Below are 13370 nucleotides of genomic sequence, written 5' to 3'. Positions count from 1 at the left end.
CTCATTTAAAGATGATAAAAATTTCATGTCCAATAAACTGTTTTAATTTAAAATCATCAGAGGCACCTGTGAAATACTAGAAACAGCATTGATAACAAAATCAAACAGCTGTTTCAAAACAAGTTGGTGGCATACTCAGCTCTGAAAACTCTTTAAATCTCATCAGTTTCTTTATTTTATTAAATGGGAATAAACAATATCCATTCATAAAAGTTTTTTGAGGATTAAATGAGAAGGCAAATATAAAACCCCTTGAACAACATGGGTTTGAACTGTGTAGGTTCGATTATAGTGGATTTTTTTTTTTCAATAAACACTGTAAATGTATTTTCTCTTCCTTATGATTATCTTAACATTTTCTTCTCTTGTTGACTTCATTGTAAGAATATAGTATATAATACCCATAACATACAAAATATGTGTTAATCAACTGTTTGTTATTGGTGAGGCTTCTGGCCAACAGTAGGCTATCAGTAGTTACGTTTTGAGAGAGTCAAAAGTTATACACAGATTTCTCACTGCAGGGAGTGGGGGTGGGGTCCGGATCCCCAGCCCCTACGTTGTTCAGGGGTCAACTGTACAACTTCTCATTCTCCAAGTCTCTGAAGAGGCCAGGTTTCACATGGAAACAACAGACATTATAGCTGGAGAAGGTTCACTAATGAGCTGATCGTTTCTAAAATGATTCCCAAGAAAACATTTTCCCTTCCCACACTCATACTCCAAATATGATTTCACAATAATACCTGCCTCTGTACTCAGCTTTAGTTAGTTTACTCTCATTGATTTTATAGTATTTTAAACATACACAGCAAATAAAATGTAAATAACTTGCTAAATATAAGTGTTAGTCCTAAGGAAGATGCAGGATTTCATTAAGTTAATGAAATCAGAACAAAGACAATGACAAGTAGTAAGAAAAAAATAACTGACAAGATAAGTGCTTGAAAGGAGAATAATCAGAATTCTTTTTAAATGAGAACACCTGTGAAAATTAATGAAGTCTAAATTCTTTTTGTAAATTTATTTCTTTATGATTGTGTTGAAAAAACAAATAAGTGGGAAGGCTGTGATATTATGTCATCATACAATTTTCTTGAGAAAATTACAATGATCCCTTGCCCTCCAAAATAACATGAGATTCTTTCCTCATTCTCTTCAAGAATTAGTGAACAGTTATAATATAACTTAAATTTTATTAAATGAATTATAAAATAAGCTTGTTTTCATAATTTAGTTTTGTTTTTTCAAAATAAAAACTAATTAAACAAATTTTTCAGTAATTATTACTAAAAGCTAATTCTGTTTTTAGAGTTAACTGACTTTAAGTAGTGTTCTTTTTTTTTAACTTTATTAGTTTCAGGTATACAGTACACTGGTTAGACACAGTTTATAAAACAATCCCTCTGATTACTCTATCACTCATTGGCTCCACACACAGCCATTACAATTAAGTGAGCTTTCTACTGCAACATTTATCACTAACTAAAGTGAATTTTCTATTTTTTATTCTAGTTACTCAAATATTTATAAGGGGCAGAACAAAGCAATTCTTTTTGTTCCCTATAAAAGCATAGCTGAAGTTAAAAAAAAGTTTCAATGTGTTAGATTCGGCAGAATGTAATTAAAATTTTCCACAAATAATAGAGCAACACAGAAAGACACATTAGAAACCATCTTCCTAATTCCCTAATTTCACAAATAGGGACCGGACAGAAGTTCACCGTGGAAAGTGACTTGCTCACGATCACATAGTTTCTGGCAGCGGCTGAGTCAGGATTTCAAGGAAGAGCTTCCAAACACTCTCCTTCTTTAGGCCGTTAATCTTTATTTGACTCTAATATACTATGTAGATAAGATATATGTGAATATCAAAAAAAATACACGGAATGGAAATTGTACAGATGCACTAAAATGTAAAACACTAGTCAGCAAGCAGTGAAGCACTAAATTGACTTCAAATTTTTATTAGGGTTATCCTTCTGTTAGTGGTTGAAGGTATATTAGCTTAGTGGGCCATACAATAGCTGTTGCACACAACTAATGGACTGCCAAGAGATGATTTAATAAAGAGGCCCAGCTGAACAGCGGTGTGTAAGTAACTCTGACAACCTGAGGCTTTCTTCTAGTCAAACGTTTTCTGTCTGTAAGTGACTTTCTCTAAAAAAAAAATTACCAGAGAAGATACCCCCGGAAGGTTTCACTGTAATAACAGTGGCCCAAACATTCTTCTATAAGTTCAGATTTTCCAAGATCTTAAGACGTGATTAAAGAAAAAAAAAGCTTAAAGGTCTTGTCTCTATTGTTCCCAGACCCTTCTACAGGCACCATTTCTAACATGGCTAAACATCTAGTTAAACAACACATTTGGCAAGTACAACGCGTGTTTCTTTGGGTTGAATTAAAATAAACAGAGCAATTTTTTTAAATGTTGCCCTCTGGATTTTACTCTAAATATAAGCAACAGAAATTGGGGGTAGGGGAGATGAAATTAAAATGTTTATTAAATACACATTTTTATAAAATATTACATGAGTTCCTCATCTTTACAACATGGACCAACCTTCACTGAGAAAACAAAAGTAATGTAGGGGGAGGACTATCAAATGAGCAAAGATTCTTAAAAATCATAATAATGCACATGATTGAGAATTCCAGGAAAAGTGTTTTCACATCCATTCTAACCTTGCTGGAAGTGTTGCAGTAAGCAGTACAACCTTAAAAATGTTCATACATACCCCCTGACCCGGCAATTCCACTTTTAAAATTCTATCTAAGAAAATAATACATTTCCAAGAAAAGATTTGGCTAAAAGGATTTTTATCATAGCATTATTTTTTAATAGCAAAACTTACTAGGGGCTGAAATAAATCACTGCATATCCACACATGAGAATAGTGAGCATTTAAAAAGGATGTTGTAGAACATTACAGAGACATGTTCACAATATATTGTTAAGTGCACAACTAGGAATATAAAACAGTATGCAATATATGATCTCAAATTATTAAACATACGTGCAGATAAAAAAGTCCAGAAGATAAACATAAAATATCAATATGGTTATCTGACCAGTGGGATTATGGCATCTTCTTTGTTTTGTTTAACTATATTTTCTATATCATTCACTAAAAATACACATTGCTTTTATAATAAGTTGTTTTGGAATGTTGTATGTCACTAGGAGATGCCACAATACAATGTGCTTGAGGACAGCGAACGAATGGTAAACCTTTCCCTTGATATGCCATTGGCCAAAAATTACGTTTATGTGATAAATGTGAATGTAACCCAAAAGAAAAAAAGTCATTTCATTAAGAATAACAGTAATGTTACATTATGTTATTAAAAAAGAGCCCATGACAGCCATTATCAGAGTAGTCATTTTGGGAAAATTAAACTGCAAATAAATGAAGACATTTATGTGGAATGATTTTAAGTTGCAAGCAAAATGGATGAAGGTTTAAATACTTAAAGCCACAGACAGTATCTTAGGTAAAAACAATTTTTATTGCTTTTAAAACAGAGTTTATTATTTACTCATTTATAAACGTGTATTCCCTTAACTCCTACTTACAATAGTACAGATAAAATCAAAGAACTCTGTTCTCACAGATAAAGTCACATTGATGATTCTTTTTTAAGAAGCTCAATTTCTTATGAAACAAAGATAGAGCTTCTCACCTAAATTTTCACATGAAATATTTCTTCTACTAAGAGAATATTACAAAAAACTTTGAAACTTGGTTTTTAAAAAATTATCTGTTCATAGCGTCCAACAGAATATTAGGTAGCCAGTATCACAACTAACAAAACTCTCTCCCTCTCTCTTTCTCTCTCACTCTCTCTCTCTCTCTCCCTCCCTCTTGCTGTGATTTGTGCGCCACATTTATAGTACGACTCATTCAAAACAGGTTTACGAAGTAAATATTTTCTCCTTCTAGACACATGTGAAAATAAATGGCTTAAAAATAGGAATGGTACCTTTGCATTTAAAAGTGTGTTTAGATCATCTTACAACTAATTGATTTAAAACATGTTCCAAGAAAACTTTAAGGAAAAAAATAGTATAGAAAAACACTGCTTAAATGTGAATTGTCTAGGCTCAAAGTGCCTATTACATCTAATTATTCATAAAGCACCCCCTTGGCCTGGATATTGTAAAGGAAGACTGAAGCATCAGATAACAGTTGGATTGAAAGACCTCTGTTGCCACTTCCTTCCCAATCATTCTGGGTAGTTCTTAAAGATCTCAGTTGAACTGAAGTCTTTATTAGTCACCAAGTGAGTGAACATGTACTGAAAGACTCTTTAAGAATATAAATGAGAAAGTTACTCCAACCAGCCCTCCTTCTTTAACCACAATTAGCTTAAATTCATGATCCAAAGTATGAACATGGTTTTAGATTTTTCTAATATGTCCTTTAACTTGCTTCCTCCCCTTGTCTCCTGTATTTCCTTTATCTTTCTAATCTTAAAGTTAAAAGAGGTTTACGTTTTTTTAGAAAAAATACGGATGCTTTTAAAAAATGTATTCCCTTAACTACTCCTTACATCCACTTTCTATTCCCCAACTCACTTAATTAAATTCAGAGTGAATTTAAATTGCAATTAACATCTTTTGAGGGATTACATGTTCTAATCACAGTTATGCAGTGAATATTTGAAACACATACATTTTGTTATATTATCTGAAATGCAAATTAGAATCCAAAAAAGATGTTAAATAAAAATGTATAATACTGAAGACTTTATTATGGAACCTCAGGGACTAGAAATTAGATCAAAAAGAGTAAAAGCACTGATACAAGTACAAAAACAAATTGCTTCACCTCCAAAACCCTTGGAAATGGCCCCACTTGGCTCCCATTTAACCTAGCTTTAGCACAGTTTAAAAACTGCCTTTCAAGAGGTTTCATTAATCAAACTGAATTTCATTTTTTCCCCCTAGATCAGAAGCTCACAGGGTCTTAAATGAGAGATGATGCATAAGACTCTAGAAGAGCAAGAGACAAAACCTGTTTTTCAGACCCAGGAATTTACAGTGAAATGACCTCAGTTCTTTTACTTTACTCTTCCTTCCAAATAGGATTCCGTAAGCAGAAATAAAAAACTGACATTTATTGAGCACCTACTATATGCCAGACAATCAACGTTACGTTAATTAATCCTCAAAATAACCCTATGAGGTAAGTATTATTCTATTGTATAGATGTGAAAAATAAGGTTCAGAGAAGTTGAGGTTGAAAGAAATACGTGAAATGAATCAGTGGTGAAATCTGGACAGTCATAAACCCACGGTCTTGTTGCAGAAGGACAGGATCTAAATGTGAGACCTTAGGAGGAAAGTCTAGGACAGAGCACCTGTTTTCAGTTGTCCATTTTAACTATGATCCTCTCAAACAGGTCCCAGAAGACACCTTCACTCTGGAGGCAAGCTTGGATAGAATGCCTCAGGAAATTTCATTTGGGGGGCTCTCGAGACTCCTAATATAAAATCTAACTGCTTGCCGAAAGCCAGGTTTACTGCAGCATCTTCTCCATTGGCATCGGCAGTTAGGTCAGGCTTCATCGTGCAGTAAAGATCTGACTTATTTATTTATGCCCAAGATTCTTTTTGGTACTTTTCTCTGTAGGTTTGTTTGTGCACTTACCAGATTGTTAGCTCCAAGGTTGGGTTTATCTTTAAGGACGTTAATGCAAATTCAAGTTCTGCCTTTTACTCTCTTCAACTGTCAGCTTCCTGTTAACTATTCACTATTCATACAACTTTTGCTGCCAAGCTTTACTAGGAGTTAGATTAGCTCTTACTTTTTCCTTTGAGATAAGTATGAGATAATACCAAGGTGCTAGGCTGCCTAGCCAGTCAACTCTGAAAAGTAGAGTTTAAAAAAAAAACACTCATTAGTATGGTTTTTCTCTCATTTACCCACGACCCATCCTCCTAGATCTATGTAACATTTTTATGACTAATGTGATACAACCACCTGCACAACAATAGATATGGCCACAACCCACAGATTGGAGGGAGGCCAATGGGGGAGAAGGGGGCTTTGTTTCAGTATGTAATTTAACCACCTGAAGCAGCCATGAGATATGCAGGCACTAGAGGGCACTAGACTTAGCTTACTTAGGCCTGAATCCAGCTCCACAGCTAGAGGACCTCCAACAAGTTTGATTTAACCATTTCAAGCCTCTGTTTCCTCATCTCAAAAATGGATGTAATATTAGTATTTACTTGTAAGCATTTTACGACAATTAAATGAGACAATTCATGTAAAGTGTTACCATAGTAATTGCTTAATAAATATGAGCTATTATTAACTATATCATCATCAATATTATGTTGCTAAGTGGTGAGAACCATTATTCAATGATTTGCCAAATTAGCAATCCAGAAATAGAGATAAAATTTCTGGTAATTTGGAAAAACAGGAACAAACATTTTAAAGTGGGAAGAAGGAAGGATGGATATTAGAGTGTGAGGCAAGCCTTTTTTTAAATGCAATGCTTATTTCTTACACTATAACTCACTGTGATTTTAGAATCAACCCGTTATGCAGAATTCCTTGTTAAAGTTTAGAGATTTGTGAGACCTAGAAAAACATTCAACAACAAAAAATTTTCTTTATTACTTTTGGGGGGAAAACCTGAAAGAAGTCTTGGGAAGAACGTGGAACAAAGCTCTACGGAGGAGTGAGCCCTAACAATTCTAAATAGCATTGGGGTTTGACATAAGACAACCATTCGGGGTACTCCTAATGTCACCCGAAAAGCAAAGGCTGAGTGGGAACACAACCAGAGGGACAGCACAGACACTGGAGAAGCTAATGGCTTCTATGCAGGCAGAAACCAACTGCTCTAGCAGAATCTTTGCATCTTTCCTGTGAAGCGTATCTCAATCCAGTCATCATTTCTCCACTTCTGGTCTTTCTCCTGCCTCTGATGAAATAACAATGTGGGTAGCACGCAAAGAAGTGTAAATGGTTGGTGCAGGAAGGAAGGTAGTCAGAAGTTCCCACCCGTGTCGGAGAAGTTGGAATTTAACTCAGCAGCTTCACAAAGCTGCCAAAGGGCTGGTAGATAATGCTTCTTTGAGAACAGAACTAAGCAAAGATAAGAGAAAACAAGGAACACTAGGATCCATGGACTTAAATCTGAGCATTATCATCAAAATCAACCCAACTATTCAGTCAACAAGCATTTGATGAATTCCTACTGTGTATAAGGAACAGGGATTTTTCTTTTTTTAAGGTAGGATGTGACCCCTGTCTTGGAAAATATTTCAGTTTACAAGGGAGTATAGGATATGTCAAATCCAAAGCTACTTTAAAGAAAACCAAGCAATGGACAAACATTTATTTAAACCAAATCAACTACACAGATTTTTGTCAAGGCAGACTTCCTTTAAAACAGAGTTTATTATTTATGCCGTGGTGGAATTCTTTCTGTGTACAACGGCTGTGTTTGGCGCAGACGTGTAACTACGTTCAGACAACAGGCAGCATGTGCAGCCTGCACTGTTAGCTGGTGGGAGGACAAAGACAAAAAAAAAGGTATAATCCTTTGACTATTTCTCCACCCATCTCATGGTCTTATTACTTCCATTGAAGTATTTTCTTCAAAGTCCTAACAACTTAACAACTATTGTTAAAACTTAATACATTCTTTAAAATGCCATTTTTAAGGAATGAGCTTTTTCACCTATATGTTAGATGCTGTGATGTAGGTACATATATTATATATAGCTATAGATATGCATACATATGTATATATTCACGTACCCACATGTGTATTCATGTACACATATGCACATATCTACATTCCAAACACATATGCACACACCTCATACATATAACTAACTGTGTAATATGAAGATGGGTTATAAAAAATTTTTGCTATAACCACAGAGAAAGATTGCTTAGATAGAAATGGTTCCTTCTCCCTTTACTCTGTATGAGTAAAGTCAAATGCTCAATTACCTTTCCAGAAAGGAGTCTCTTTTCTAATATAACACAGGTATCTACCTTAAACTTTAACAAAGTTTTCTGAGGAGTATTAAAATAATTATAAAGAACCACGTGGATTCTTTTTCACTAGTTATATGGTAACCATCCTACTAGCTAGCCTGCGGAGCCTATACTAGACCCAGATTTTCTGCATTTGCTGACCTTGAAAATCTCCCTGAAGTTCTCCTTTTAAATCTGCGGAGCATTACTAACGCAGGCTGTGCTGTTGCTACGGGATGTGCATGGACACTAAACACAATGACCAGCATTTCCCAGTCCCTCAATGTGTGCCAGGGGCTGAGCGCCCATCACCTTCGCATACATCATCTCGTGCAATAGGTGCAGTGCTAACTAAGTATAAGCACAACAGATATATTTAAAATAGTTCCTAGTCATATACTGCCATTTTAAGTTACTTTAAATAAATAAATGTATTAGAAACAGCTATACATATGAGAATATTTGGAAACTTTCCCAATTTTAGACATACACTAAAAGTATTTCCAGAAGCTGTCTAGAATACTGAATTATCTATTCAATTTTCTTTTAGAGTTTGAAGTATGGCTTATTATAAAACTATTTGTTTAAGAATATATTTTAGCATTAACTCTTTAGGTAAAATAATGTCTATCTGAATATTTTTGTCCCAAATTCTGGTTGAAACTATAGTCACTCCCATTTGGTGAGGCTGAATGAGAAGGTAAAAGTAGCTAATTGGGGGGGAAAGGAAAAATCTTTGATCCACTGAAAGCATACAGTCCTACATATTAAAATAATAATAAAATAACTTTAAATCATAACTGTTATAAAGATAATTAAGTATCATTATTATGGCAAACATTTATGAGTACTCATTCTATGTGATTTTTATTCATTATCTTCTCACTTAAAATTCATATTACACCCATTTCACAGGTGAGGTGAATGAGTGGTAAAGTAATTTATCTAAAATTAGATGTCCAGTAATTAGTAAAGCCAGGGATTGTACAGGCCTGTAGACCAAAGCTCACACTCTCCACTATGTTATGGCAACAACATTAAAAACTTCAACTGAAAACAAAATGCTACTGAAATTTGAATGCCCACTCACACCAAACTCAGAAGCCTCCCTCAAACATCCTTCCACCCCATCCGCCCATTCCATCACCTCCAACCCCACCTGCTCACAAAAGACAGGTTTATGCCATTTTCTAAAGCTTCATCAAAAAGAAAGAGAAATAAAAGTGATGTCAACACAAAGAGAAATAAAAGTGATGTCAACACAAAATAACTTTTCTATAAAATAAAGTGAAATAACTGAGCGACAAACATTAAGAGCAATGAAGGTGCAAAAAAAATGCACTACCGTCAGCACTCTACCTGGGTACGAGTGTGTTAGAGAATCTTAGCTGAAAACAAATCAAGCTAAGAGCCTGCTTTGGAAAACATTGCCATGTACTACACACCAGCGTCAGGAAGGAGAGCAAGCACAGAAAGTAATTAAGAAACAAATGATTTTACAGACTACTATGAGAAAAAGAACTTTCTAATAAACTTTCTCTCTATACTTAGGGTGAAATCATCCTACAGATTTCCTTCCCTCATTTACATATCTGTGCAGGCCTATTCTTTTTTTTTTTCTTCCAAGCCCCTTTGCCCTTTCAATCATGAAGCATATTACTCCACTGTCAGTGCAAAGCAGTTCCTAACAACAGGGAACCCAGCTGGGATAGGAAGAGGGCAGCAGGCTCATGCATTAACATAATAATCCAACTGTGTTCCCATAGGCCCTTAGGGCAGACAGCATATTAGGTAGGCCTCCTGTGCAGCCCCTGGTGGAAGCTGCCTGATCACCTGCCTATCAACCTGTGGCAGCTATAGCCAGCTCAATAGCACCAGCTCCTGCCCAGCAGTGGTGCCCAATTACCTCACTACAAAAGACAGAAATCCATTTTTCTATGTCTGTTTAATGTACTCATCGCATTTCCTTATTTACGATCTGAATCTACATTTCAGCATCGTTACCAGGAGACGGACTTATTGCCTTTTAACTTTTGAAAGTCTTGTTGTCTAATGGCCGTATCATTGCAGTAGGCAGGAATCAGCCTGAAAACCAAATTTCAAATACAAAGTCCAGGTTGGTAATGCTAACTGCTTGGTCATCACCAGTGATCTAAAGGTTCTTTCATCATCCATATGGAGGACCGGAGGCATAGGAACGACCTGAGCGGCAGCCATCACTATTTTCTCAAGGGGACAAAGATGGGGGACAACCCTACACCAATATGTTCTTGAAATGCAGTTTTTTAAAATTCCCATTCGAGCATATTCTAAGGCCCCCACAAAGCACAAGTCTTTGTGAGCACTGATCCCCTCATATGGAAAAGTGTGTGGGTCACCACAATTGGCTGAAGGAGCAGAGATTCACAAGAGATATGACCAAATTATCGTTTTAAATCTCAGATTATTATTAAAGACACTTCAAAAAAGCTGGCGCATTCATATGCTTTTTACTGTTTGCATGTATAAAATGCATGTTTTATTTTAACACTGCTTGGTTCCTAGAGTCTCTGATTTACTCTATGTGGTATTTTCTTTCCAAACCACAATATCTATCAAATAAGAAAATGCCAAGGGCTATATTCCACTAAAAAGATACTATTTATATGTTATACAAGATCATCTTTAAAACATCATAAATAGATGTTTGAAATTATAATTCACTTCACTGAATTAAACACAGTAGTCTCATTCTCTGATGAAATTTCTCCTTATAAAGGTTACAAAGAAGGTGCATAATTTGACATTTATGGGGGCAAAGTACTTTTAGAAATATTCCAAGTAATTCTATTTAAAAGAGCATGAGGCTGCCTCTTTGGCTAGGAAATCATTTTCTACTGATCGAGTATTTCTTTAAAAAAAGAATGAGCTTCTAGAAATGTTGTATTTGGGTGGGTTTTGATTTGTTTTGTTTTGTTTTGTTTTTGATGGCTATTTTAATAAAAAATGAATCCTCCAGTCAAAGAAAAGTGCATTTATCTAACATTTCCATGAATTTTAAATGTTTAGGAACTAATACTATTATTTAAGCCAACCAACCTGATATGCTTTAAGTGCATTCTAATAATTAAGTAAAAATTAAATATCAAGGGCCACATCTGCACTTGGCACTGATTTTCACTATCTAGGTTACCTGTTACTTTAGCATTAATAGTTTGTATATTATATTAATAGATGATGGTGACCAATCAGTAACTTGTCAGTTGTTGGGCTTACTTCCATCCGTACACAGCAGACAGGATTTTATATAAGGTAAATGCCCTCACTATGAACAAATTTGTTTGCTCTTTACCAAACAATCTGGGGAAAATTCAAATAAAAGAGAAAAATAAAAATGAAAAAAACTTTTTTCTTCTTCTATGAGTAAATCCTGAGCTATTTAATGGTCTCTAAACAATATACTGTATTCTATGTTGATGGAAGTGTAAATATAAAATACTAAACTCAATAATAAATATTAATGCTTATATATGTGTTAAACAGCAAAATTATACACATCCCCTTCTTGATCTTTTGGGGATTCCAAAGGCTCTTTATTCTTCATAAATTCTTCATAAATTTGACAAAATGTAATGAATCTTCTAAGTCATTAAATACAGAAACTTGACTTTTGATTAAAAAACAATAAACAACAGCCATATGTTGACAAGATAAATGGTAGACTTTACCATTCTAATTCCTTCAAGGGGTATGCTTCCACTCTGGAGTAAACAAAAGAAAAGCATTTATATAAAATAGAAATCTAGCTATTCCATTAGTAAGAACTAGATTTTAACTTAAATAGCAACTTACGCAGCTAGAAAAATTCTATCTCTAAAGGATGGTAGAGAAGAAAATAAGGGACAGAACTGTAATATCATTTCTAGCATGAGCAATTCAATTTTGGATGAAGTTAAAATTTTGAAAAAGTGAAACATAAATGAAGAAAAGTGGTGTTTCACATTTAAATGGGAATAAATAGAAATAGAAAATGACGTGACAGAAACCATACTTGTGCTTAAGTGTGATACACCGATTTTCAAAGCTGCCTCATCCTTTCCCTGCAGCAGTTTCTTAGGCTGTATTTTCCTGTATTTGAAATACACCACATCTTCATTTAGATTCTACCAGAAAATTTCCTTTCCTTCAGAGAATTACCGAGAAAGGACCGTCTTCTCCCCATGGAAAATGATTTGTTTCTGAAGAACTTTGTGTACCCAGTTCAATTTGGTAGCGTGATATGGCTTCTGAAATGGTTTGCTGCGAGTATATTTTGACATTTCTGCCAAAGATGAGATTAAGTATGAAATATCGAAATTACACGTTAAAATAGATGCCATTTTACTTTGTTTCTTCCTGAATAGCCCTTCAGCTGTTGAGGCACGTACATTTTTCCCCAGGCAAAATCCTCAGGCAAAAATAACTAAGCTTCATATCTTCAGGAAACCCAGTTTCCCAAACATTATTTTTAGGTATCTGATTATCTATCAGCTGTAGCTTTATTTCATATTTAATCATGTAAATCTGACTTGAAAAAGGAAAAATACTCCACTCTTTCTGTCAACTGCTCATATTGGACACGACTGAGGACAATACCTAATTTTCTATGACTTCTTTTTAAAATGTTGCTCTTTATTTTAGCAATCAATAGAAGTCACAAGGATTCAAGAACTGATCATTTTTATACTCAAAACATAACTTTCCTTCCAGGACTGCCCTCTCCACCAGCATGCTACCCCATATTCGCCACTGGAGAAAGGACCCTCCCATCTGCTCAGATCTAATCCTATCACTTTGCAACCTCAGCCTCTCAGGTGACTAAGAGTCAAAGACCACCATTTTAAATGGTAACATGTTCCAACAAGACTATTACTCCAAACCTCAGGTGAGGATAAATAGAAATTTAAACTAAATAAATTTATCAAACAAGTAAAAAAAATAAATAAATCTTAAGATCTTTCAGACCATCACAGATTTTTTTTTAAAGTTAAAGATTGCACACTTAACCTCAAACATTTTAAAATATATTTTAAAATTAAGAGAAATTAAAATACATATGGAATTGTCACATTCTAACAAAACCAACTCGATTTATATTGCAAGCATTTTTATTTAGCATATAATTCTATCACAAAAAGTTTATTAATTACTACCTCAATACTTACTCAAGTACTAAATCATTATGCATTGTTATCAAAAGAATTTTAAAAAGATCTTAATTGCCTGCTGTTACAACTTAGCCCTTAATTCAAATCCAAATCTGTTCTGGAAAGCTATAGAAAGAATGCTGAAACAGAATTAAGAACTAAAAGATGAAAAAAAAAAAAAGAAAGAGAAACACAA

The 13370-nt window shown here is 34.5% G+C and overlaps 1 protein-coding gene across 7 annotated transcripts in view; it reads right to left on the bottom strand.

The window, feature by feature from the left end:
* SLC10A7 (solute carrier family 10 member 7) overlaps nucleotides 1–13370 on the bottom strand; it is a 198981-nt gene that overhangs the window by 149035 nt on the left and 36576 nt on the right. The window lies entirely within an intron of this gene.

This window comes from Pteropus medius, unplaced genomic scaffold (genome assembly GCF_902729225.1).
Source record: "Pteropus medius unplaced genomic scaffold, Ma_sr-lr_union100, whole genome shotgun sequence".
Lineage (NCBI taxonomy): Eukaryota > Metazoa > Chordata > Mammalia > Chiroptera > Pteropodidae > Pteropus > Pteropus medius.
The sequence above is the reverse complement of the archived record's forward strand: the minus strand, read 5'-3'. Positions and strand labels throughout refer to the sequence as shown.